The 25,336-nt window shown below is 39.6% G+C and overlaps 2 pseudogenes across 2 annotated transcripts in view; one reads left to right on the forward strand and one right to left on the reverse strand.

The window, feature by feature from the left end:
* Window positions 1-3,425: 3,425 nt before the first annotated feature.
* Window positions 3,426-25,336, reverse strand: part of LOC308223238 (von Willebrand factor D and EGF domain-containing protein-like) — a 193,152-nt pseudogene continuing 171,241 nt past the window's right edge. Inside the window, exons 26-29 of the transcript in view lie at window positions 13,999-14,094; window positions 12,755-12,850; window positions 4,227-4,354; window positions 3,426-3,433 (exon numbers count right to left, since the gene is read on the reverse strand). The product of the transcript in view is annotated as a von Willebrand factor D and EGF domain-containing protein-like (transcript). The remainder of the gene's footprint in view (window positions 3,434-4,226; window positions 4,355-12,754; window positions 12,851-13,998; window positions 14,095-25,336) is intronic.
* Window positions 7,918-8,925, forward strand: LOC308222754 (ragulator complex protein LAMTOR2 pseudogene; annotated as a pseudogene). Its single transcript has one exon. The product of its transcript is annotated as a ragulator complex protein LAMTOR2 pseudogene (transcript).

The raw sequence follows: 25,336 nt of genomic DNA on the forward strand, positions 1-25,336 counted from the left end.
TGTAGGCCCTGATTTTTCTACTAATTGCTACTTTCATTAAAGTCTTAGACAATGAAATGTTACATTTTTGACCGATGTCACACTTGGAGGCCATGAAAGCAGGCTTAGAATTAAAAATCTTTTTGATAAATGAGTGAAATAGCTTGAAATCCATAAGACAAAATTAAGTAAAGACAATACAGATGGTGCTTACAGAGGAAAAGTCAACTACACAAATGCCAAATGGGAAATAAGTGATAAGGTATCAGCACTGTTGACAAGACTGAGGAGGTTGCAGTGCTGTCACAGAACAAATGGAAATCTCTTGCTGTAAATGTATTGGAGGCTGGGGAGCCACACAGGGAGGCAGTTTCTGGGCTCTAGCCTGTGCTGGAGCTCAGTTACATGTCAGGAAGGATTTAGTGAAACCAGAGGGAGTTTAGACAAGAGCAACAGGGAACAGGGTTTGAAACTTGGTTAGTTTTGGTTAAAAATTCAGGCAGCAGAGACTGTCTTCGAGCATGTAAATGTTGTTACTGTGATAACTTTTCTCTGTGCCCACTAAAGTTACCCCAAGAAGTATCAATTTTACTTGCAACAGATGGGGTTTATGTTCAGTGTTTGGAAAAACAAAACTGTGCTGTAATAATGTAGTTAAATACTTGAACAATTACATAGATAAACTGAGATTTCCACGACTGGCAGTTTGGAGAAGTTGATTAAATCCCATTCAGATTGTTCACTTATTCCTGATCCAGTCTAATTAACTCTTGGGGGGCCTGTCATATCAACTTCTACAGTAGTATGGGTATGAATTCCTATGTTTACAATTTACTATAATCCATGCTATTAAATGAGCTTTGTATTTTAATATCTCAACTAACTTTGATTTTTTCGATGGGTAGCTCATTTGCTTTCACATAGTATATGCCATGTAATTTAAACTATACACCATTAAATTCATAATTTTTATTACTAACTTTGATTCTAGCTTTCAGCAAGGCTCATGGATTGAAGGAAACCTGTTAATTCTCTTTTATTCAGAACATTTCCTTCTTCACATCAAAGCAATGCATGTTCGTATCAGTGCAGCCAATCAGTATTTCTGTGGAATGAGCCACGAAACTGAAGAGTGCTACAAACAGTCTCAAAAAATATGAAATAAATCATTGCTAGAGAGGCTTATGTGTTTACATGTATCATTGATGGCTTGGCACCTTGGACATACATAATACGCAAAGACTTTTTCTACTTTCCTTTTCTTTCAGGGCTGATTTACTGTGTAATATTTTATCCATGTGAAAAAGGAAGCCTGGTTTTTTGTTGGGTTTTTTTTTTTTTTTTTGATTTAATGTTTTCTGCAAGTGCAACAAAGATCCACTTCCTTTATGAAATGACAACTATCATAATTCACACTTTCACAACTAGAATAATGCTCTAAAGCATTCCTGGCAATCTTGGTCTGCTTTGTCAAAAAAGGCAACTCTTGACCCATCAAGGGAAAGTCTTCTGGATATAAATATTTTCAGACAATAGTTCCAGTTTATCTTGGCATATTCCTGCTTCCATTTGTACTTCTATTAATTATTTGAGAAAATGTGCACCATATTTTTGTAGGCTACAGCTGACCTGTATAATAGATTTATATATTTAGCAAACTACAGGACTTACTCATTTTATCTACATAAGCTGCATTTCAGTATTGATGTAGGAGCTGTACTTTAGTATGAGAATGTACTTGTTAAAAAAATCCATACAGAACTTTAATTGTGATAGTAAAATCTAATTATCATTAACAGAATGAAGTGACTATCTGAATAGATTTTCATGCTTTCTCTTAATGCATTATGTAATTGAAACAAAAATACATTGATTTTGCCCTTAGCCTTTCAAAACAGATAAATGATAGGTCAACCTGCCTTTACAAATGTTGCAGATTGGGTCAGTCAGGTCATCTGAGTGGAATAGTGTTTGAGTTTGAGTTTGGAAAATGTCTGTGGCTTAAAAATGTGGCCCTCAACAATAAAATAGAATAGAATCGTTTAGATTGGAAAAGACCTTTAAGATCGTAAAGTCCAGTCGTTAACACAGTCATGTGTCTTGGGTTCAGCAGTAGCAGTCATTTTTCTCCTTCTTAGTAGCTGGTGCTACTTTCGGCCTGGGAATGACACTGATAACACCAATGTTTTTAGTTACTGCTCGGTAATGTTTACCCTGACCAAGGACTTTGTGAGTCTCATGCTCTGCCAGGGAGGAGGAGAAGCCGGGAGGAAGCAGGGACAGGACACCTGACCCAAACTAGCCAAAGAGGTATTCCATACCACAGCATGTCATGCCCAGGATGTAACTGGGAGTTACCCGGAAGGGCTGGCTCACTGCTGGGTAGGGCTAGTTATTGGTTGGCGGGTGGTATTTTATTCTCTTCCCTTGTTATTTCCTTTATCATTATTATTACTGATGGTAGCAGTAGTGATTTGTGTTATACCTTAGTTACTGGACTGTTTTTATCTCAACCCGTGGGAGTTGCATTCTTTCGATTCTCCTCCCCATCCCTCTGGAGGGGGGTGGGAGAAGGAAAGAGGGGGGAGTGAGTGAATTAGCTGTGTGGCTGGGTTTAAACCACGACATCATGCCAAGTCCAGCACTAAACCATGTCTTTAATGCCACATCTAGAATTCTTTTAAATCCCTCTGGAGATGGTGACTCCACCACTTCCTTGGGCAGCTATTCCAGTGCTTGACAACTCTTTCAGGGAAGAAGTTTTCCTTAATATCCAATGTAAACCTGCCCTGGCACAACTTGAGGCCATTTCCTCTTGTTCTGTTGCTTCTTGCTTGGGAGAAGAGATCAACCCCCACCTCACTAGAACCTCCTTTCAGGTAGCTGCAGAGTGATAACATCCCTCCTGAGCTTTCTCCAGGCAAAACAACCCCAGTTCTCTCAGCCCTTCCTCATAAGGCTTGTGCTTTTTACGAGCTTCCACGCTGCAGCACCTCAGTGTCTTTCTTGTAGTGAGGGGCCCTGAACTGAACGCAGTATTTGAGGTGCAGCCTCACCAGTGCTGAGTACAGGGGAGTGATCACTGCCCTGCTCCTGCTGGCTGCGCTGTTGCTGATACCAGCCAGGACACCGTTGATCTTCTTGGCCACCTGGGCACAGTGCTGGTTCATATTCAGCTGTCGACCAACACTCCCAGGTCTTTTTCTGCAAGGCAGCCTTCCAAGCTTTCCATCCACTTTGAGGGTAAGGATAGTATTTGCCCAACTCAATGGTTCACAAATTCGTGGGGGGAAAAAAAACCAAACAACAAACAAAAAGGTTTGCATGAACTAGACTTCAGTTTGCTCAGGTCAATGCCAGGAAGAAATAAACCATTGTTTCTTATGAGGGAACAGCTATGACAGAAAGAAGATACAGAGCAGGAAAAGTGTCACCTCTTTTGGCTGTCATTCACCTAGGAAGGGCACAGAAAATTTAGTCCCATCAGCTCTGTCTGAGCACATGCAGAAGCACTTATTTGGTAATGGAGTAGGAAGCGCTAACAGGTGGTAGGAGAGATCATCTTGGAAAAGAGCATCTAACAGAGTTCCTTAGGCAAGTGAGGTGGATCCTTCTCTGACCATGAGAATTGGCAAATTGGCAAACACAAAAATGTTTTGCCACTTTTGGATAGGTCTGTAGTGGACAGTTAATGTAGAGTTTGAGGTCAAGCTCAGCAAGAAGTTGGTTGGTTTTGAAAACTGGTGTGGAAAAAGAATGAACAGGAGTAATTGCTGCTTGCAGACCTCCTGGGTGCAAGGCATGCGATTTCACATTGCAAACAAGAGGCAAAGTTAGGAAGGCAGGGATGTGAAAAGCAAGTGGAGTGGTGTTTGCTGAGGAGGAGGACGTTGCCCTTGCAATTCAGAATATCCTCCGGGCTTGGGCTGGACTGCAGCTAGCTGTTTTTCTCCCGGGTTTGCTGTGCAGATGACTAATGGGTTTGGACAGGAGCACTGTATCAAGGATGACCTTAACTACCAGAATAGACACAGCTTTTGTGGGCTTTATATTTGAAGCATTAAACTGTTCCTTAAGGGAAAAATTTGCATAGAACTTGGATACAGGGTTAATTTGGCAACTGAACAGTCACTGAATTTCCTTTAAGATATTATATAACCCTGTTTATATCTTTCATAAGGTTAATAGGACTTTAATCCATTTTCTTGTAAACTATTTCAGTTACATTTGGTTATTTTTGTTCTTACCATAAGAATCAGTGGTTTTGGACCTTAACTTCTTTTCACATGCTGAACCAATATAGCCACTTCTGCAATGCACAAGACAGTTGGTCTTATGCATCTGCTTCCAAATAGACATATTTGCTCACAAAGTACTACAACTGAAAGATAAAGTTGTTTAGAGATACACTTATTCTAAGTCTCATAATTAGAAAGGGAATATTTAGATGCTTTGAAAATATATTTACTTTTGAAAGCAGATATATTTGACAAAATACATTATGATTCTGTAGTTTCATATGATGGAGGAAAGGACAATATATTAAAAAAATAAATGGAAGCATTAAAGATGGTTTGCCATAGGCTTTTTCATGTCTGTGTGTCTGTTATGTTTACAATTGCCTTTATTTTTAACTTTTCTCCCCAGTGATGGGGAAAGAGAAGACTGTGCTAAAATAGTCACCTTAGCTCAGTTGGAAATGGATCAGTGCAAGGCCTAATTTTGAAAGCGAGGATACATTCTGGGCATTGAGGTTTTGGTCAGATTTATGCCAGATTTTATTTTTGTTTCAATTGAAATAAAATAACGGCTGTTAAAAGGTCTGTTCTTGACTTGATATGAAAAGATATGTTAAATACATGCTCCCAAATATTACAAATAAATAAAAGGGAGAATTTGGTGAACTGCACACTTTGCACCTCTGGAAACTAGGGCATTAGAATGTGTAATTTCATGGCCCCACAGAATCAGTAATGATTTCCTAAGGAAAAATAATTAGAAACCCTCTTCCATCCTGGGTACCAGTGTACTTATTGAGGCACATCCACTTGAAGATATTCTGTTATTAAAAGAATCAGTGGGGCTTTTTTAAGAGAAAAAAACTAGTCAAATTTCAGCCAGTTTTTCATCCTCATTAGCTATTTGTATTGTTATGACATTGTTTTGACATAGAGGAAAGAGAACAGCCAATTCATAGGGCACCGATTCAGGAAGAACACACATGTCAAAGTATTTTAATTAGATCTCATGAGTTAAACCTATAAATATTGCCAGACTACTGCATCCTAATTACAGGCAGTCAAAATAAATGCCTTCAAAACTGGTTAGATGTGAATCAACAAGTGGCTTTTATATTTTCTTGTGTGGCAGAGGCATATAGGAGGCTGCAAACCATGTCCCATTTAAGAGAGATCTGAAAACACAGATGCATATCTTATGACCAAATACCATCTCCTTTATCATGGAGCAAAGTGTTCCATCAAAAAATTCCACAGAGTTTAAACTCTGTGAGTTGTTTTGGGTTTTGGTTTGGTTTTGTTTTGTTTTGTTTTTCCAGAAAATCAGCTTCAACAAGTTCAGGGGCTGCGGTTCTGATTTTGACACAGATTTAAGCTTGTGCAAATTCTTTGTGTTATGATATAAAGTCTCAGGGATAGACCAGGCTAGTGAAATTTCTTTAGAAAACACATAGTGGGATCCTATGCCATCCAAATGTGATTCTCAGTTATAGCAATTGCTATAGTGACCTTAAAAGGCCAGGACAAGCTGTTTAACAATACCTGGAATATGTGTTGGTTTTGTTCTACCATGTGTTATCATGGCTAACACGCAGTGAGGGGGTTGAGATTTTGGCAGAGTAGGGAATATTAAAATCTAAATATGTATACTGAACTTCAGCCCTGACAGCTGCAGGACAGAGGAGTGAAGAACCAGACTTACTGCCACTCTACACATCTGAAAAAGAGAGCCTGTAAACAGCTTGGCAAACAGCTGCTCTTTTGCGTAAAGGCAGGTAGTGAGGGTTCATACTGTGTCAAAACTACTGACCTGTATCATGTCCAGAACAAGAACACGGATGGACCTGTACATGCACCTACAGGTGCTCCTTTTTAAAAAGCCAGCAGTGTCAGGTTGTTATGTGCTGTTGGACTCCAGTCACCTGGAGCCAGCAACTTGCCTCCTAGTAGGTGAGCTAGTTGATATGTTCCTGCTACTTTGAAAAGTTGAAAGTGCTGTTTTGTTTTCACAACATTTTAAGAGCAAATTTGTTCTTGTTAGGTGTCTGTTGCAAAGCACTCCTTAAGATCCAAAATGGGCAGCTGCAAACTTCTGAGTTTCTCCTCCTGCGACTGGGAGTCCCAGGTTTGAATCCTGGGTTTGGATGGGGCAGAGGATGATTGAAATTATGCTCAAGCTAGAACAGCATGCCCAGCATTTGTCAACTTGCTACTTCAGCTCCTCCATGAGCTTTGAAAGATATATAAACCTTTATAAAGGTCTATAACTGGAAAACTGTGAGAGTTTCATTCACTGGAACAGAAATTGTGTATTGTCAGTAAAAGGGGCTTCTTGTGCCCACATCAGTTTTGTTCCATTGTTTAGTGAGGTAGAAGAGAGAGAACTGTGCATGATACTGCTATTTCAGAGAACTGTGTATGACATTAATATTATTCATTTGATATGAACTTGGGCTGGGGAAAAATGGAAAGTAATTCTCCTTTCATCTTGGTAGCAGATAAAATAAGGACAGGAAAGGCAAAGAGAGATGGATTCTTCTGGAGACCCCTATAGCAGCTGGGGAAAATCAGGTATGCATGGGCAGAAGAACAGGCATTGGATATGGCTTTTTTCTGTCTGATTATCAGGTGATGCAAACTAAGGAAAAAAAGGGGAAATATTTCCTTCTTTTTTATCCTTTGCTACCTCCATCCACTGCTTCTTGCTTTGGAGCTCAGAAAAACAAGAGCTGAGTTAGGAGAAAAGTTTAAAACATTTGGAAGAAAATTGGAATTGAAATCACAGAGGATAATAACATAGCTGAAGTTCAAATGAATATTTCATAAATGTATTTACAAGGGATGCTAAGCCTCTAAACACTAAAAATGATAGAAGCTATGTATGCTTCATCCTGCACAGATTCAGCAAAGAAAGTAATTTAATAAGCTAAGCTTATGTTAAAATTATAATCAATAAATGCCCATTACGAAAAGAGATTTATCCCTGGGTATTAAAAGAACAGAGCTGTAATTTGCATGCAAACTACATTCTTTGTTAACATTTTTCTTTTTTTTAAGGTTTGAAAGGGTTACATAGGAAACTAGAAAAAAGTATGTCTGAGATGTTGTTCAAGGCAGAGAAAGAGAACGAGGAAGAATGTTGAGGAAATTATAAGGCTCTAAGCTTGACACTTATAACACACAAAGAGAAGATATTCTGAAGGGCAATGGGGAGCCAGTATGGGTTCAAAAATATTAGAACAGAAGATAGCAGCATGAATTTTAATGATGAAGATCCTTCACAACTATAACTTTTTTATACTTAATAATTAATTATTAGAATTATACCTTGATCCTGCTTTCAGGGCCTTAAACAATAGACTAATATACCTGGCTAGAAGCCTTCTGACTTTACTGGGTTATCTTTGGCTATATCCATCAGGATAATCAGACTGTACTGTCAGGTCTTCACTCCTTTGGTCTAATGTTTCTTTCCTAGCTCAAGAAAAAGAGCGATGTGAGTTAACACTGCAGGAGCCAAGGGGAAGCCACAGGCATGGAGCTTTAGACTGGATATCTAACATGGAATGATTGCATCTCCAAAACATAGCAGACCTCTTCCAAATTAGATATAAGCTCCTTAACATGTGGTGACTTCTTCTGACAGCACAGTCTGATCTTGCTCTCTGAGACACTGATGATTAATCAATCTGAGAGATTGATGCCCCTTTTTCCTGGGGCTGCAGCCGTGCTGTGCCCCAAGGCCCTGACGCAGGTGCTGAGCCAGGCCAGAGCTCGCTGTCAGGCGTTCAGAGCACGCTCCTCCTGAACAGCAAGGGGAACCTGCTTGCCTGCTCAGGCTATGGGGACACTGATGCCAAGATCACCGCAGCCATTGTCAGCAACATCTGGTTGGCCTGTGACAAGAATGGGCACCAGGCATTCAATGAGGACAACCTCAAGTTCATCCTCATGGACTGCATGGAGCGGCGAGTGGCCATCATGCGGGTGGCAATCCTGCTGCTCTGCATGTATACAAAGGAAACAGTTGGATTTGGGATGCTGAAGGCCAAGGCGCAGGCGATGGTCCAGTACCAGGAGGAGACACTCAGGCAAATGACCGCATCCTGCCTGCAGGAGCGGAGCTCGGAGGTGCCACCACGTGGAGACTGGTGCCTTCAACACCATCAGGGACCCCAGACCTTGGGGTACCTTTACAAATAAGGTGTGGGGAATAAAAGTGTCTTTGATGTTAATTTTTTTTTTTTTTTCCAATGGCTCAGTGTATGGCTGGAGACCGGTAACGAGTGGTGTCCCTCAGGGATCGGTGTTGGGACCAGTCTTGTTCAACATCTTTGTTGGTGACATGGACAGTGGGATTGAGCGCGCCCTCAGCAAGTTTGCCAATGACACCAAGCTGTGTGGTTCGGTTGATACGCCGGAGGGAAGGGATGCCATCCAGAGGGACCTCGACACGCTTGTGAGGTGGGCTGATGCCAACCTGATGAAGTTTAACCATGCCAAGTGCAAGGTCCTGCACCTGGGTTGGAGCAATCCGAGGCACGGCTACAGGTTGGGCAGAGAAGAGATTCGGAGCAGCCCTGCAGAGAAGGACTTCGGGGGTTGGTTGATGAGAAACTTAACATGAGGCGGCTTCAGTGTGCGCTTGCAGCCCAGAAAGCCAACTTTATCCTGGGCTGCATCAAGAGGAGTGTGACCAGCAGGTCAAAGGAGGTGATCCTGCCCCTCTACTCTGCTCTTGTGAGACCTCACTTGGAGTATTGTGTGCAGTTCTGGTGTCCTCAACATAACAAGGACATGGGGCTGTTGGAACAAGTCCAGAGGAGGGCCACGAGGATGATCAGGGGACTGGAGCACCTCCCGTATGGAGACAGGCTGAGAAAGTTGGGGCTGTTCAGCCTGGAGAAGAGAAGGCTGCGTGGAGACCTCATAGCAGCCTTCCAGTATCTGAAGGGGGCCAATAGAGATGCTGGGGAGGGACTCTCCATTAGGGACTGTAGTGACAGGGCAAGGGGTAGTGGGTTAAAACCTACACAGGGGAAGTTTAGATTGGATATAAGGAAGAAATTCTTTAGTGTGAGGGTGGTGAGGCACTGGAATGGGTTGCCCAAGGAGGTTTTGAGTGCTCCATCCCTGGCTGTGTTCAAGGCCAGGTTGGACAGAGCCTTGTGTGGCATGGTTTAGTGTGGGCTGTCCCTGCCCACGGCAGGGGGGTTGGAACTAGAGGATCTTAAGGTCCTTTCCAACCCTAACTATTCTATGATTGTATGGCATTTTCAAATTATTCAACCTTAGACATTGCCGATCTTCATTGAAGCAGAACTGAAAATCTGTTTAAAGTTACTGTCAGTGGTGGTATCTGCTGAAAGATTGAAGCATTTTGAACTATCACTTGTAATAGAGATTGATGGCCTATTTTCCTGGTGGAAGTTGGCAGAAAAATCTGAGGCATTGGTATTTTCACTTTTAAGTATTTAAATTAATTGTTAGGGACCTAAAAATAGAGAATGTCTTGCTCTGCTTTTTTCTGGTTTTATAGAAGACCAAAGAGAGAAGATCTAGAAAAGATTTTATTGTGGCAGCTGTATCTGCTGCTGCCTCCAAACATTTTGAACTGTCCGTGTAGGCTTAGGCCTTTGTGAGTTAGAAACTGCACTGATGAAGGTGATCTGTGGCTTCTTATTAAAGATAAATCAAAAGTAGATATCCAACATAAATTTTCAGTATTAGGCCATTTTCTCTTTTATTGGCTTAACTGACTACTCTGGCTAGCTGTCTCAGTACAGACGACTGAAACAAGTTTTTGCATCTGAGAAATATCCAGAAAATGGTAGTGGACATCTCTTAGATCCTTTGCTTTAGTCACCCGACTGGCCATGTGTTAGAAAGTTAATGAGTTAAAAATGAGGTTGAACAGGTAGATAAACCCGGTATCTACATTTCATTGCTGCCATACCAATAAGGGCAGCTGCATGAATTCACAGGCTGAAAACAAAGAATGAAACTGGGTTATCAAATCTCCTCCTACCATTGAAAAAGCCCTTGAGAAAAAATCCGGCCTTAATTGCTTCTGGACAGTGGAGAAGGTACAGTGATTGCTGAGAAAAGTTATCATCTGGATTGTTCATTGTGGAGTGAATTGGAATTTTTGCATTATGAAATAAAAAAGTTTAGATTAATATTGCAAAATATATAAAAATTAATAGATTATATAAATGAACACTGGAACAGGCTGCCCAGGGGGGTTGTGGAGTCTCCTTCTCTGGAGACATTCAAAACCCGCCTGGACACATTCCTGTGTGACCTCATCTAGGTGTTCCTGCTCCAGCAGGGGGATTGGACTAGATGATCTTTTGAGGTCCCTTCCAATCTCTAGCATACTGTGATACTGTGATATATAGTATATATGTAAAATTTTAATATATGTAACAGAGTAAATTAATATAGAGTATCAATATTTGTAGATAATGAATAGCATGTTTCTTACAATGTGATTGTTTCACCTTTGTTGAATTTAACAGCCAAAATCTATAGTTAAAGTGGTGCAAATCAAGGCCATATTCAGCCGGTTGATACAATAGTGATGCACAGAATTTGGGCATACACATCCAAGCAAGAAGGGGGTGCTGAGCACAGGAAAACCTCAGGAGCTTGAATTGGATAAAGCAATTTTGCACAGCGGAGTAGTGTCACGAAACAAATGTCTACTTGCCAGAAACATGCTTGTTCTGACAGAGTGTACGGATATGGCCCACTATCTGTGTGCTGCTGGGAGATGGAAAAGAGGACAAAGTAATATGAGAGCAACAAAAAGATGTAACCAGAGGTTCTTTATAGTCCTCTTTGTGCTGCTAGCAGCCTGCTCCTCAGGGCCAGAGCTGAGGCGAAGGTAGGCACTTTTTCAAGCAAGGGAGGCACTCAGAAGGCTCTTTGTGTTTAGACAGACAAACACTTTTTTTTTTTTCCCCACTAAGTTCTGTATCTGGGTGAATAACCTCCCATCAAAACACAAAACCAGGCTTGCTTTCAGGGATTACACTTCTATGCAAAACTTTATACCTAACATCTGTGAGGATGAAGATGTTTCTTGTTCCTCTGCTCCCTCCCTGCCTCACTGGAATACCCTGGAGCAGCACTGTAAGACCTTGCCATCTGCTCTGTGACAACAGTCCTCTCTCTATCTAAAAAAGTAGTAATCCCAACCAGTTGGTGATTATGTGGGTTTGCTGTGGGACTTAGGAATTTCACCCAGTCCTTTTTGTACAAAAAGCTGATTTAACTTCCCGTTACAGTGAAAACATGGGAAGAAATAGCAAAAATAGAGTAAGTGAACAGATTTGAAGTGAAGTTTTAAATGTTAGACAGATATATAAAAAATTGCCTAGGCTTGTGTGCCTGCATAGGCTAGCAGAAATTGTTAATGATAGTAACCCTTGCCTTTTACAGGAACAGGCATGATTTGTTTGTTTATTTATTTAATAAACTGAGTCAGGAATATGTCATCAACTAATAAATAAGCATTGCCATGTTTGAACTAGAAGACAGCTGGCTCAAAGAAACAATTACACAGCCACTGGGATTTAACTGACAAAAGATCTCCGTAAGTAATTATGCTCTGCGAGTGTGAGAGGAAAGAAAGATTGCCCTTTAAAGGAGATAATGCCTTGATATTTTCCTCATGCCCTTTTACTGTAAAGCTAATAACATACACAAACTGAAGCGACCCTGTATGTAACAGGCAGCAATGGGTCTTCCATCCCCTCTGCATGCAAATACTTCCAGACATCTTGGTGGTCAGTCTAAGAAGGTAGTGATTACAGCATCAGGCTCCTAGGTTACAAGATACATAGAATTTCTTTCTATGTTTAATGTCACAGAAAGGCTACTCCATTGCCTTCTGTCCTCAACCCCTCTTTTTTACCTTATATTTAAAATTATTTTATTTAAAGACTACTAATTTTGTCTGACAGGTTGAGCTCAGCATCCACATAAGGAAAAGATGTCAGGTCTCTGTCTCATACTGATGTTGAATACAGAAATGTCTTTGAAAGTAATAGTTTTACTGGCAGCATAAGACAGTTTTGACAAATAGTAGGCAGCATTTGGGTGCTAATCATGTTATGGTGGACTTTCATGTAATAGAATCATAGAATCATTTAGGTTGGAAAAGACCTTGAAGATGTAACTTATTTTCATGCCTGTATAAGTGAAAACCAAAATTCACATAACCAAATTACTTCTTTGTAAGGATGTTGCCTAGAGAAGCTGTGGATGCTCCATCTCTGGCAGTGTTCAAGGCCAGGTTGGATGGGACTTTGAGCAACATGGTCTAGTGGAAGGTGTCCCTGCCTATGGCAGGGGTTTGGAACTGAATGAGCTTTAGGGTCCCTTCCAACCCAGACCATTCTATAATTATATGACCGTTGAGTCCAACCACAAACCTAACACAATATACACATAGTAGAAAATTTACTGCATAAAGATCTCTAGTGCAACATGGGTGGTTACAAAACTGTAGTAATTGAAACAGCACTTACAGGTTTGGCACAGCATTCCTACCCATCCTCCAGAGCACTCACAGATGTTTGGACCTATACATTCTCCACCATTCAGACACTTCTGGAGGCAAACAGCTAAACAGATTGACATGAAACAAGAGAGGAGATGTACATGAGATATCTGGATGTTCAAGATTCTGTCTGAAAGGTGACCTGCTAGGTTTTATTCCATATGGCTGACTTCTTTAGAAGTGTATGCTTTCTCTCCATCAGATAATCACTGTTCAGGATTCTTTGATATTTGAAATTTATCTTTGATGACTGCCTACTGGGAGTTTTGCTATTTCTAATGCTCAGCTCACCATCAACTAAGAATAATTCCCATATAATATATTCATATGTGTTATATGCAAACTGTGTGTTCCGTGTTATAAATAAATAGATTCTCACTGTAAAGTTTGATATGTTTAATGCATTTATTGTTTCTTCAGCTATGCTGAAGGAGCGAATGCATGTTTTGATGTGTATGTGTGAGAGACACCTCTTTCCTTCAGCATTTTTGAAGAAATTATTAATATTTAAATTTCAAAACATTGGTTCTGAAATAATATTTATGATCAAGACCCAAAGGGTAAAAAGCCAATATTTTAATCTGGTTTACGTACAGTATGTCATCTTGATTGTAAATTTATTCAGTTTATCTGTCAACATCACGATAATAAATAGCCATGTAAGGAAAAATATTCCTTGGAAATATTTTAGGGCAAGAGAGTTTTTTTAATTACATTTTTATGTAACTGTAGTCAGATCTGGTAGAGTTACAGAGCAAGAACACATAATTCTCCAAATTATGCACCAAAATGTATCTGGTGACCTTGAGAGTTTATCAGTTTGGAAAGCTTTATAGCAGGCTTTAAATAGTTCTGTATTTTGAAATACATGGCAGTTCTCAGTAAAATATAACAAAATATGTGAAGCAAACATAAAATCAATGCTTCAAGTTTAATACTGTAAAAATGAATTTCTGTAGCAAGATGTATAACAGACCGTTGCATGAAGCAGAACCAGGCTTCCCCTACACAGCTTTTTTTTGGCTTGGCAAACATCAAATGTTTATAGCATTTTATATTACCTGTACTTAAAACTGTTTTTTCTTCAAACTGCTGAAGCAGCAAAACAGATTCTATTTACTACATTGTTTTTTAATATTAAAAGAAGATTACAATTTATGTTGACTGGCCTAAGTAATAATAATCTGTTTCATAGGCAGTAGAGGTGCTTACGTTTATTACAGTGCTTTCTCCTCCAACCAGATGGGCAGTCGCAGACATTTGGGCGTACACATTTCCCCCCGTTCATGCACATGGGATCACAGACACCTGCAGATACATACCAAAGGGAGAACATGGTAGCTGGGAAATGAGGGAAGACTTTACTAGAAACTTACTAGCTTCCCTTCAGAAGGTTGAATTGCTTGCAATTAAAACATGGAAACGTAATTTGGATTTAAGAATCTGAGGCAGAGAGGCTTGATAGCTCCCATAAATCCTTCTGGAAAATGCTGCGCCTTGTGTGGAAGCTCCAGTAAGAGGTGCCTCACCAGAAAAAACAGATTATCGTTAATTACAATGATTCTAAGAAAAACAAGTAAAAAATTTTCCTTGGTAGCTGTGGACAGATCAAATACTTGTTAGAGTATTTGCTTCCTGATTGGAAATGTGTTCTCAGATGTTCATTTGGATAAGAAAAGACTTGAAGAGGATAGATTGGTTTCACACAAGTTTGGGAATGTTTTTGTATTCAACCAAACATTAAGACTGAATAATCTATTCCTCCATCAACTTTTTTCACCATTATTTGTTAAAGTACTTACCTCTTTATTTATTCCTACAAATAAGATATGAAAGCCACGTTGTTCTTTTGACCACAGGAAACTAAATTTTTTTTTGTTTGGTTATTTTTTTTTTTTTTTTTTTTTGTTAGATAGGAGGACCTATCAGAAACAGTGTCATTTAGAAACATGGCAGTGCTGGTATGATGGGAATGGAAATTATTCACCTTTTACATGGAAAGAAGCATTTGATAACAAAGAAAGCATTTGATAACGTGGGTGGAAGACAATAAAGCCACATTACATAGCAAGTGGTTGGACTGGTGTACAAGAGCCATGTCAGCAGGCATCTGACAGTGCAAGTTTGAGAACAGATTTGTGTTGAATGGCTTCTTCCATGTTTAAAGCTTTATAGGCACAATGGGATTTTCTAGTGACTCATTACCAATAGTGGTAATTGGCATGAGTCCTACTTGCTTGCGGAGCTGGGTGGCTGCATAACGCACAGCTCTTCCTCAGCAGGGAGCAGGCTACTTGCTTCTGCAGGCATCAAGGGGGCTGACAACTAAAATGTAGCATTACAGTGCATTCATGAGCCTGAAGGTTGTGATGTCATTTAGCAGTTAACATCAGCAGTTAAGAGCAGAACTAATGCTACAGTAACTCTGGTTTTCAAGTCATCACTACATACAAGACTGAAACTACCACAGCCCGCCCCCCCTTTACTGTAGAAGGTGGAATCATGCAGAGTCTCAAAACAGGAATGATTAAAAAATAGCATGCAAAAATACAGCAGTTGTGTTTGATGTATGATCAGGCATTGTATGAGTATGATCAGTATGATCTTGAGTATGATCAGGCATTTTTACATAGGTTGATATAGATTCCCTAATTATTCCTCTGGTGTACTGAAATACTGCTTTTGTGGAGCTTTGTGTCTTGGGTTACTCCTTCAATGTAGATGCTGCACAGGCAGCTTTTAGCATTGTTGCTGCCCTTGGCTGCTACATTTGCATTTTGTTCTGTGCCAAGCCTCCTGGATCCCTCAGCGTAGTGACCTGCCCTCAGGCAGGTCAGACTTATCCCCGCTTATAAAGGCTGCTTGGATTCAAGCCCTGAAACTGTCATCCTCTTTTTCCTTCATTCTCCACCTCTCCTGATCCATGCTGTGATCTTGGCCTCTGCTTACTAAGGCTAAAAGGGATCTACAGTTCTTGCTGAATTATCAAAAAGTGCTGCAACCACTAGTTAAAACCTAGATGAGTTCATAGTATCACAGTATAACTGAAATAATTTAATCTTTTATTTTCCTTCTCTGTTTTTCTCTCCCTTTTGATCTCATGTCTCCAATAATGGACTTCTGACCTACAGTCTTGTGTTGTATTTGATTCCCTGTTTTAATCTCAGATATTCAGAATTTAGAAAAGATGACCCCAAAACATAGAATTTGTTTATAGATTTCAAATGACCCGAGTGTTAACCTTCTGTCCCCAAATCAGTTGAAAATCTAGAGAGTTGATTTTGAGATCATATGAAACTTGGACAATGCCTTCCCTCTGCTCCTTAAAACATAAAGCCAAGAAAAAGTAACTAGAAGCACAGTAGCAGTTGTTCAAATGGGGGTTTCTCCTTTTTTTATTATTATTTTTTTAACAATTACATTTTCTGTGAATTTTAAACCTTGTACAAACAATTACATTTTAATTAATTAATACATTGTTTTTTACTGGTAGATATTTTAAACTGTAGAGCAACCTACTCTTCCTTCAATTACAGGGAGTCAAACTAGTCTGCTTTTTCATTAACTTTTCATTTTCAGTTTGTGTATAACTGAACTTGTACCAGCTCAATTTGTATTGTAGTTCAGCAAAACTTTAAGCAGTAGGTGAAGTCCAGTCTTGGTTTGAGTAAAACATATCAGTTCAAACTGACTTTCAATTTGGGATCTATTTCTCTCTTTGTTCAGCTGCCTACAAAAAAGTAACTGAAAATATAGCATGAACTTCCTTTACATTGTTTATTGGTCATGGCATTTCTCACTTCAGTGATAAACCCGAAGGAGCTCAATTCAGAATGAACAAAGGGAAGTATCAAACCTGTTCTGAACTGGAGGGGGCACTTCTGCCTGCCTGCCCTCCAGGGCAGATACCTTCTCTTCCTGTTAGGGAATTCAAGAGCACCTTTATGTAACCAAATGCAGTGTTATCTCTCCCCTTTTTCTCTCTGACATCTCCATCTTCTCCCTTTCTTTAACTTTCTTGAATACAATTCCATCTCAATACCCATCAGACACACTTCAACGTTTGTTAATGATAACTAGTTCGGATCCTTTCTAGTCCCACTCCTTGGCCTCTGTGGAGGAACTCCAATTTCAAAATAGCAAACAAAAATGTTACTGCCTCTCACAGGAAAACTAAATAAATTATTCGACACTAGGAGAGCAAATCGAATTACTGTAATCCTCCCAGGCACTGGCATGACTTTGAAAAGACTCACATTTCTTTTTCCCCCCTTCTCTTAAAATAATCCTGGCATTTTGACCCAAAGACAGCAGTGGTCTGATGGGTTTTCCACCTGTCTTGGGAACTAGACCTAATGACAGGGATATAAACACATTTGTGTCACCTCTTTGTTGTGATTTGGTAGGGTGTATCACTGGGCATGGAGAGAGTCCTGTACTATCAACACATCTTGGACGCGAGCTTTCCAGCAGTCAGTATCACTAATGCCTTAATCCCATTCCCTTTGCTGTCAGTGGTGACATTTCTATGCTTGTCAGTAAGAACGGAAGAAGAGAATTTCATATGCAATAGAGTTACTATGTTCTGTAATGTGCCACAATTCTATAACGCCACCACTTAAAACTAGAAAGGACTTCCATGATCTTACACATTCCAAAATTGGTAAGTTAGATAAGGTGAGCCTATGTTGAAGGTGATAATGCAGGTTAAAGAAAAAGCATGATTATGTGTTGTATTTCAGGTGAGGAGTGATTTTGATAAGGTAGCAAGTAGCTGCAGGTGTTAAGATAAAATACACATGTTGCATGAAACATCATACAAAATGTACACAATTCTTCTGTGCAGTGAAAGGCATTCACAAGTTGCTAAGCTTTCTATGTTATGTAGCAGCTATTTCTCTTTGATGACATTAATGCATTTTGACCTTACAGTCACTTAGAATTTCCTGTGACCCTTTTCGTAGCTTGTCTTCTCTAGGCTGACTTCACCCAGTGAAGTGCTTCTTGCAACTCTTTTTGTCAACCTCCATGGAGCTCTATAGTTCAGCTGTTCAGCCTTAACATCTTTAAGGTAGTCAGAATTCTTGCTTTGTCAGACAAAAGGAAGACTTTTCCTGCAAAATAAATATTTCCAGAGATTACCAAAATTCTAAGAAAAAAACCCCAACAAAACCAAACCAACAATCAATCAACACCTTAAATGTGGTATGTAAAGCCAAGTAGGCCCTCCCGGTGTAGGAGGACCATGTCCAGAGATGGGAAGCTACAGTTCTATTGTCTTCCTTTGCCTGACTTTACCATCGATTTACAGTAACAGTTCCCCACAGTTCCCCTAAAAAACACACAGTATTAGGCAAAATGTCCCTGCTATGCAAAGCTAAAAGGGAGCAAAGTTAGGCACTGGGCATGCTTTGCTGGACTGCACAAACTGAGGAACTGAGAGTAATCTCTTGTTCTAATGAACAGTGACAGTATTAGCCAGCAGTATCTGTTGATCAGTTTACAGTGATTAAAAGAAGCCAGACAGTTCTTTCAGACTCCCACTGCTTCTGTGAATTAGCAAACAAAAACTTTTCAAGTTGAACCTAAGTCACTTTTTGATGCAATTACCCCATTACACCTTTTCTCACTTGAAGTAGATAATAATAAGTAGTGAAAAACTTCCAGTTTTCTTGAAATGAGGCAGTCTACATCACCACCCTCATAAATTCAAAACAGAGAGAATATTAAATCTGAGTCCTAAAATCCTGGCAGAAAGGGATCCTTTGCAGTGTTTCAGGAATATGCCTTGCTGCCACTGAACATCCATGTCCTTTTCTCACCAGACTACACAGACCTACCTCTTTCTGAATCAAAAATTACCTGTCATCACGTACCCTGAGCCGTGCTGCTGCTGAGGAGATAGAGCATCGCGCTGTACTGCTGATTAGAAGATGTAGTTTTCAAGGCTTTTTTTTTTATTATCTGTTCTGTAGAAGCTTGAGAAAATTGACTTGCTTCTGGATGCCTTCTGCCTTTGGATGGAGGAGAGAAAATAGCCTCAAGCAGTAACATCTGTGTGGGCCAGCTAAGGTAGTGCAAAAGGCAATAGCTTACTGACAAAGAACACAGAAATGTGGCCAGAAGAACACCTACTGTCGATATATGCTTCAATGCATCTTTTAAGTCAACATCCCTGTGCTATCAGTTATATGTGATTCACAGGCACTGCTTTTATTTTTGGCTGCTGTTGGTTTTGGACTGACTTCTTTGTGGGTCTAGTGCATATTTCAACTTGCTCTCGCTATTGGTCTTAAGAGGAGCCGGAACTTGGTCAGTTGCAGTTTGGGTTTTTTTATGTGTTCATGTTGTTTTAGTGTTCATTTTCTCCTTTCTGCTTAGTGGTTATCTTGATTTGCTATGACATTCTCAAAAACAAAAAGCTGCAGCTGGGGAGATATGACACCGTAAGGACACAGAGCATGGGACAGATTTAAAAATAACACTGACTGGTCTTGTCAGGAAAATACAGATGACAGAACTCAAGCTGAGAAGAAAAATGAAACCAATAGATGTGAAAGCAGTGAGTTTTATGTTAAAACTGGCTCTTCTAGTTGTTTTCAAATGTTTATAGGTCATATATATCACCTATTGATAAAACACAAAAACTGGGTAGCTCTGTGCCAAGAATGACACAGTCATGAGACCATAGTCTTAAAATGTAGGGATGTTGCTAATCTTTTTCATAGGACAAGAACTGGAAGGTCAGATCAGCAGTTTCACAAAATAGCACGGTTCAATTGATTGACTGGGAAGAAGGTTCCCCATCTCTCTGGATGCATTATGCATCCCAGCGGCACTGCTCGAATGAAACATTATCCTGACTGCAGTAAAGAAACAATTGGTTGGATGCTTCTAGGCTCCAAATAAAGATTTCATCTTGCTGAATGATCTTTAATTCTTAGAAAAAATTAATCACAAAATGGGTGTGTTCTGGACAAAAGGGGTGTTTCTAACAAAGGTCGCCATTGTTTGGATTCTACTGCCCTGACATTAGAAGAAACTAGTCGACATAAAAAATGTCATTCTCCCCTTTAGAGTGTATAACTGATGCTCAACAGATCATTAGCGAGATGGATGTACCAATATATCTGCTGCTGTGAAGGTCCCAAACGCACACAGCTCTGAAAAACATGTTATGGATTCAGGACACCAGCAATTTCTAGTCCCCTTTTTTCTGCTTCCAAGGGCAGGAAGGAAATAGTTCTACCTGTGTTGCATTTTATGCATGTATATTTTTCCAGAGCTTGATTTTCTCTATGATTCCTCATCTATGTTGATTTGGATTTGTAAATAAAGAAACAACTTGCTTGCCAAGCTCTGTAAGAGTAACGTCGAATGTGTGATCCACTGAATGTCAGTAATTATAGCCACAGATTAAATTTTGAGAAGGAATACTTGTAATACATGTAATAAAAGTGTTTGCAATTTTTTGCAAGGTTCTTATAAAATTTGGATCCTTATCCATAATAAGCTACCAATCATTTTGGAGGTTTTCTCATCCCTATTTCTCACTTCACATGTCTCTGTCAGAGATGCAAAGCACTTCTTTAATAAATTACCTTTCTGAATAGTAAAAATAATCTGGTAGAAACCTCTGAGGGGTGCATTGCAGGAGAACCAATTACTACAAGACACAGAGGGAGCTGTAAATGTAATTGTGATGGGCGTGGTGATAGTTTGCATTTATAACATATTCCCTTTACCACATGGCTCTAGCAATATGGGTTAGTTTGCATGACCTAGCACACTTTTCAGAAGAAAAAATGGTCTGAAAAATTGTACACCATATAGACAGCAGTGCAATGTCAGTACTTTGTCTAATTCTGTCTGGTCTTCATTCTGATGTGTACTGTCATATACCTATGGGGCCTTTTAGAGATATTAAAGCAGGAAATAAATCTAATTCAGGTATTAGTTCAAGAAAATGGAAAAACTAATACTGTATGGCAAAAATACTGAGATGCTAGACTAAACTCTTGAGTGTCAGTGTGTAATGTACTGCATTCCTGTTTGCTGTCCTGTCACTATCATCAGATTATAACATTTTCTACCAGTTAAAGAGGACCTTGATCTCTCCAACTGTACCTCAAAAAGATTGCCTGGTAGTGTGTGGTACACAAGACTCTTAAGCCTCAGAAAGCTGTGGAAGCCAGTGAGGGATTGTCACTCCAGTGCAGGCAGGGGACTCTCCACTCTTCTTGGGCTGAAATGTTTCTCCCTATAGGTTTCCTGATGTTCATTTTGCCTATTATGTCTTGTCAGGTAAAACACTTTTTAAGAGACACAATAGTATGAAGTTCAGGTAGCTGCAGAATATTTCATAATCTTTCAGAATGAAAGCCACTATAAACAAAATAAGCATGTGTGTGTGTATATATATGCACACACATATATATATATATTCCTCCAGGAATTGTCAGATTTTATCTGACAATAATATCAAGATATCATTAGCAAAACCTTTTTCTTCTTTACTGATTGGTTTTGCTCTGATTGCAACTGTTAATTTGAAAGGGACTATAGCTGTACTTTATTCTCATCTTTGCAACTGCTAGCATATAATTAATGTGGGGAATTGCAAAGTATACTCCCAGCACAGCTTATATTCCTGTCTTGTTAGGGTCCTGGGTTTGGTAACATTTTCTCTTCATTGAAGAATGCTTTGTATTTTATTAGGTCAGTGAACCATTGCAGCATGTGTATAAATTGTTCTGTTGAGCTGTTTTTTTGTCATGCCTGAATAAGAAGTGAAAGAGCATTCTCATGTTTTTCTCTGTTGATTGGTTTTGCAGTTTCTGTGCTTCTAGTGCTACCTGCCATTTAGGCACATTTTCATTGCGCTGTGTAGGCTATGACGTTGCCTATGCTTGATGCAATTTGGTTTATTTTCATCTATACAAAAGAAAAAGGAGATTCAGGAAGAGTAACCAAAGAGAACTGCAGTGGTATGAGAGGCATACGTAGTCTCAAACCAAGCAGACCAGCCACAGGCCACTGTGGTCTGGGTGATAACCCAGCCAGAGTGGGAGCCCAGTCAGGGTGTTCAGAAGAGGACTCTTGTCTGCACTGGCACTGCACTAATCGGTTAGTGATCCTGTTATTATCTGTGTTAGAAGGTAAGCTAAGGCTTACTTGGGAATCATGCTGGAGAGAGTTGTCTTTCCAATATTTTTTGTGGATAAGCAGACAATGTTAATCACAAGAATAGTCCATCCTCTGGGCTTTTGAGTAGTAGGTGCTATGCCCCTTTTAAGAGGTGCACCCTTTAGGAGGTGGTTTAAACATTTTAATTAAAAATAGACACCCCCCAAAATATTGTTTCTTAAATCAATTAGTTGAAAAAAACACGCACCTTCACACGGAAGACCACCGCAAAGAGAAATATATTAATTCAGGACTCCCTGCTCTTTGACTTTGCCGGCATTTACATATAGCATCAGATCTTACAGATTTCTCTAGTGACTTTAAGATACATGTAAAGAAAAACTGGTTCAAAACCTAGATTTTCAACTACAGTAAAATTCATGCTGTAGTCTGTGAATGTTTTGCTTAGGGAATGAATAAAAATTTAGTAAGGCTTTTGGGCTTATTTAGGATATATATTCAGTTCTTGCCCAGATGTATTCTTGTTCTCTTCTTGCAAAATAAATTTAGACAACTGCATGTGCTCAAAACTTGTATCAAAATAAATGCATGAGCTACATATATATGAAGAAAACGTAGCTTTTAAGAAAGGCCAACTAATAGTTTAGCAGACCACAAACCAGGTTGTAACTTGGGTCACTGTTTTAATGTTTGTCTCTCTCCCTTTCTCTGGGATGTCAGCTCTCTCAGTTGCCCCCAGGCAAAATGCATAGATCACGTGTTCAGCTGAATGGGAAAGACAGTAGTAGCCCTGATTTTTTTCCGCTTCATCTTCTATTGTATTTCCTGCCCAAGGAAGGAAGAGGACATCTAATATGAACCTGTTGTGTTACATGGGATGGACCATTGTTTCCTTTTCCTGTGTCTCCAGACTGTGCACCAGCTACTCAGCCTGACAATCTTTCTACTTCTGTTGCAAAACTAATGCTTTTTACAGTAAGTTACAGGTCTCTCTGAAATGAGCAGCTGTTTATTTTGCTGAACATTCACTGAGGATCTCTGCCATCCAGAATTCTTGGACAAATAGTAGTTGCCTTTAAACACATCCTTGACATATGAAAAGCAGGTCTACCACAAATGATTTCTCTATCCATTTAGATGGATTGTTCCCTGCTCAGTTATGTGTGGGGGTATGCTGGACCTCTGACTTGCAATCTGGCTTATTTTAGATAGCCTAAGTGAATCCGTCTACCCAGTAAAGATATTCCAGAGAATATATCAATCACCTGTTGTCAAGATGACAACTTGGTAGAAGTGTGATTTGTTGAGTAGTAAAACTTCCTGCTTATGCAGCTGGCGAGGCAGTGATCTACAGAAACATTACATAGGAAGTCTGAAATATGGAAAATCAGTGACTTTCACAATATGACATTGCTTAGCAAAAAGATGCCTTTGAAACCCAGTGTTCACATTTCGAATTACTTTGCTCCTAGCTCTCATGCAAGTAAAGTCCTCATGGTACTGTGAAGGAAAAAGAAAGGGGGAGGGAAGAGCAAGTGGAGCTGGAAGAATGAGCCTGAGTTATATTGTGCAGTGTGTGTTGGCTGTAAATCCTGCCTGCAGGAATTACTGAAATGGAGAAATAGTTATCTACTAACTTTGAGATCCAGTCTGCAAAGTCCCAATGTCAGCACGATGATTTATGTGACACAAAGTCGGCAGGATTCAGCCTGATGCAATAAAATAGGTGCATGCAGAAAGATGGTCTCTGTTTTAAAGCATAAGTAAACTCTTGCTAGCTGGCTACGAAATGAGTGACAAGAAGGTATGCTGCCGGAAGAGGCGCTGAGGTCAGGCTGGAAGTGTGCCTTGGTATTCTGGAGAAGGGAAGAGGAGGATGTTCAGCCTGTTCTCCTGTGACCTCTGCTTGCTGATGAGCTCCAGAGGGATCTGCGGCTTGCCTTTTTGCTCAGAGATAAACTCACTAGAAGCAGATAGCCACAGAGAGGGGATAAACATGTTTCAAAGTGGACCCATGAATCGCTTCTTTTCTCAGCTTCTCTTTGCTCTAATGCTTCATAAGAAAGGCCAGCTTTTATTAGCTTTCCATTTGTAAGAGATATTTGTAAAGCAGTGTAAATACGTGTAATATATAAATGAAACCTAATCTATTTTATCTGTTTATAATTTTTGTAGGACAATAATAGAAATCAGTATGAACACTGCTTTAAAGCCTTATGAACAAGAGTGATATCCCAGGATTGTTACAGCTGTGCATTATTTTCAAAAGGGAATTTAAAACCACATGCAAATAGCTTTTCTTTAGTATTAAGTCCAAGTACGTTTGTTTGATGCAAAGTTGATCCAGAAATAGATTTTATTTTGAGGTACTACTAGCACTTGCCTCTTTCTGCTCAACAAGACTGATTATACTGAAAACAATGCATAGCAAGTGAGGATACAAGGTTGTACAGTTGCTGAGGTGTAACCATACATTTCACTTTCAGCTCTGACACCCGCTCATCCTGGGTGTGGATGTGTGGTTTGCATAATCACCAGTCAGTTATTTATCAGTAAATATACCAGGCAAAGTCTTACATTTCTTCTGGCAGCCAATCAGACCTTGTTGATTTGCACATGTTTTTGAGATGATGTTTACTTATATACAAAACAAACACAAACTTTCAGGCTGAATGCCTTTCTCTGTACTCTAAGGAAGCAAAGAAGAGTAAGCCTCAGCGGCAAAGATGTGGTGCTGCCACTCTGTCCTGCATTGTTTGGGCTCTACAGTATTAAAAATGCCAAACTGTACAGGGATGGAAATGAATGTCCTGAGGCATGTTGCTATATATTTAATATAAATCAGTAGTGTATTTGGATTCAGTTTAGAAATAACTTGTCTTGACTGGCTGCCATGGCTTTTAGTTTCAGTTATCTCCTTCAATTGGGAATCTGAAGCTGACAAAAAGAAACAGATGCTTTTGCTTCTCTGTCCATGCAGGAAACAATGACAAAATATCCAAGGGATAAGTGACCGAAAACCTCATTTGACTTACCTTTATCTTGCCTCTAAACACTGTTCCTACCTAAAAAAACTTAATAAAGTTGATATCGTGACAAATATGCAGATTGTTTAGTGTCCGTTACTAATTACATAAGAATTCCTTATTCTGATGTAGGTTATGAACATTAATTACTGGAGAAACAGATGCCCACAACTATTACTATTGTTTCTTTATTGACTCATCACAAGGACAAATGTCTGTCCCACCTATGGGGGGATCTGAGTTCATCTGAGTTGCAAGACACTTGGGTTCATGCGTTAGGAACAACTCTAACGTGCAAATTATCTCCAGCATGGGCATCCAAGTGCTTGTGGCTTCCCTGACTTCATGTAGGTCCATCAAAGGGGTCATCCAGAAAT

Source organism: Psittacula echo (assembly GCF_963264785.1).
Source record: "Psittacula echo genome assembly, chromosome: 6".
Classification (NCBI taxonomy): domain Eukaryota; kingdom Metazoa; phylum Chordata; class Aves; order Psittaciformes; family Psittacidae; genus Psittacula; species Psittacula echo.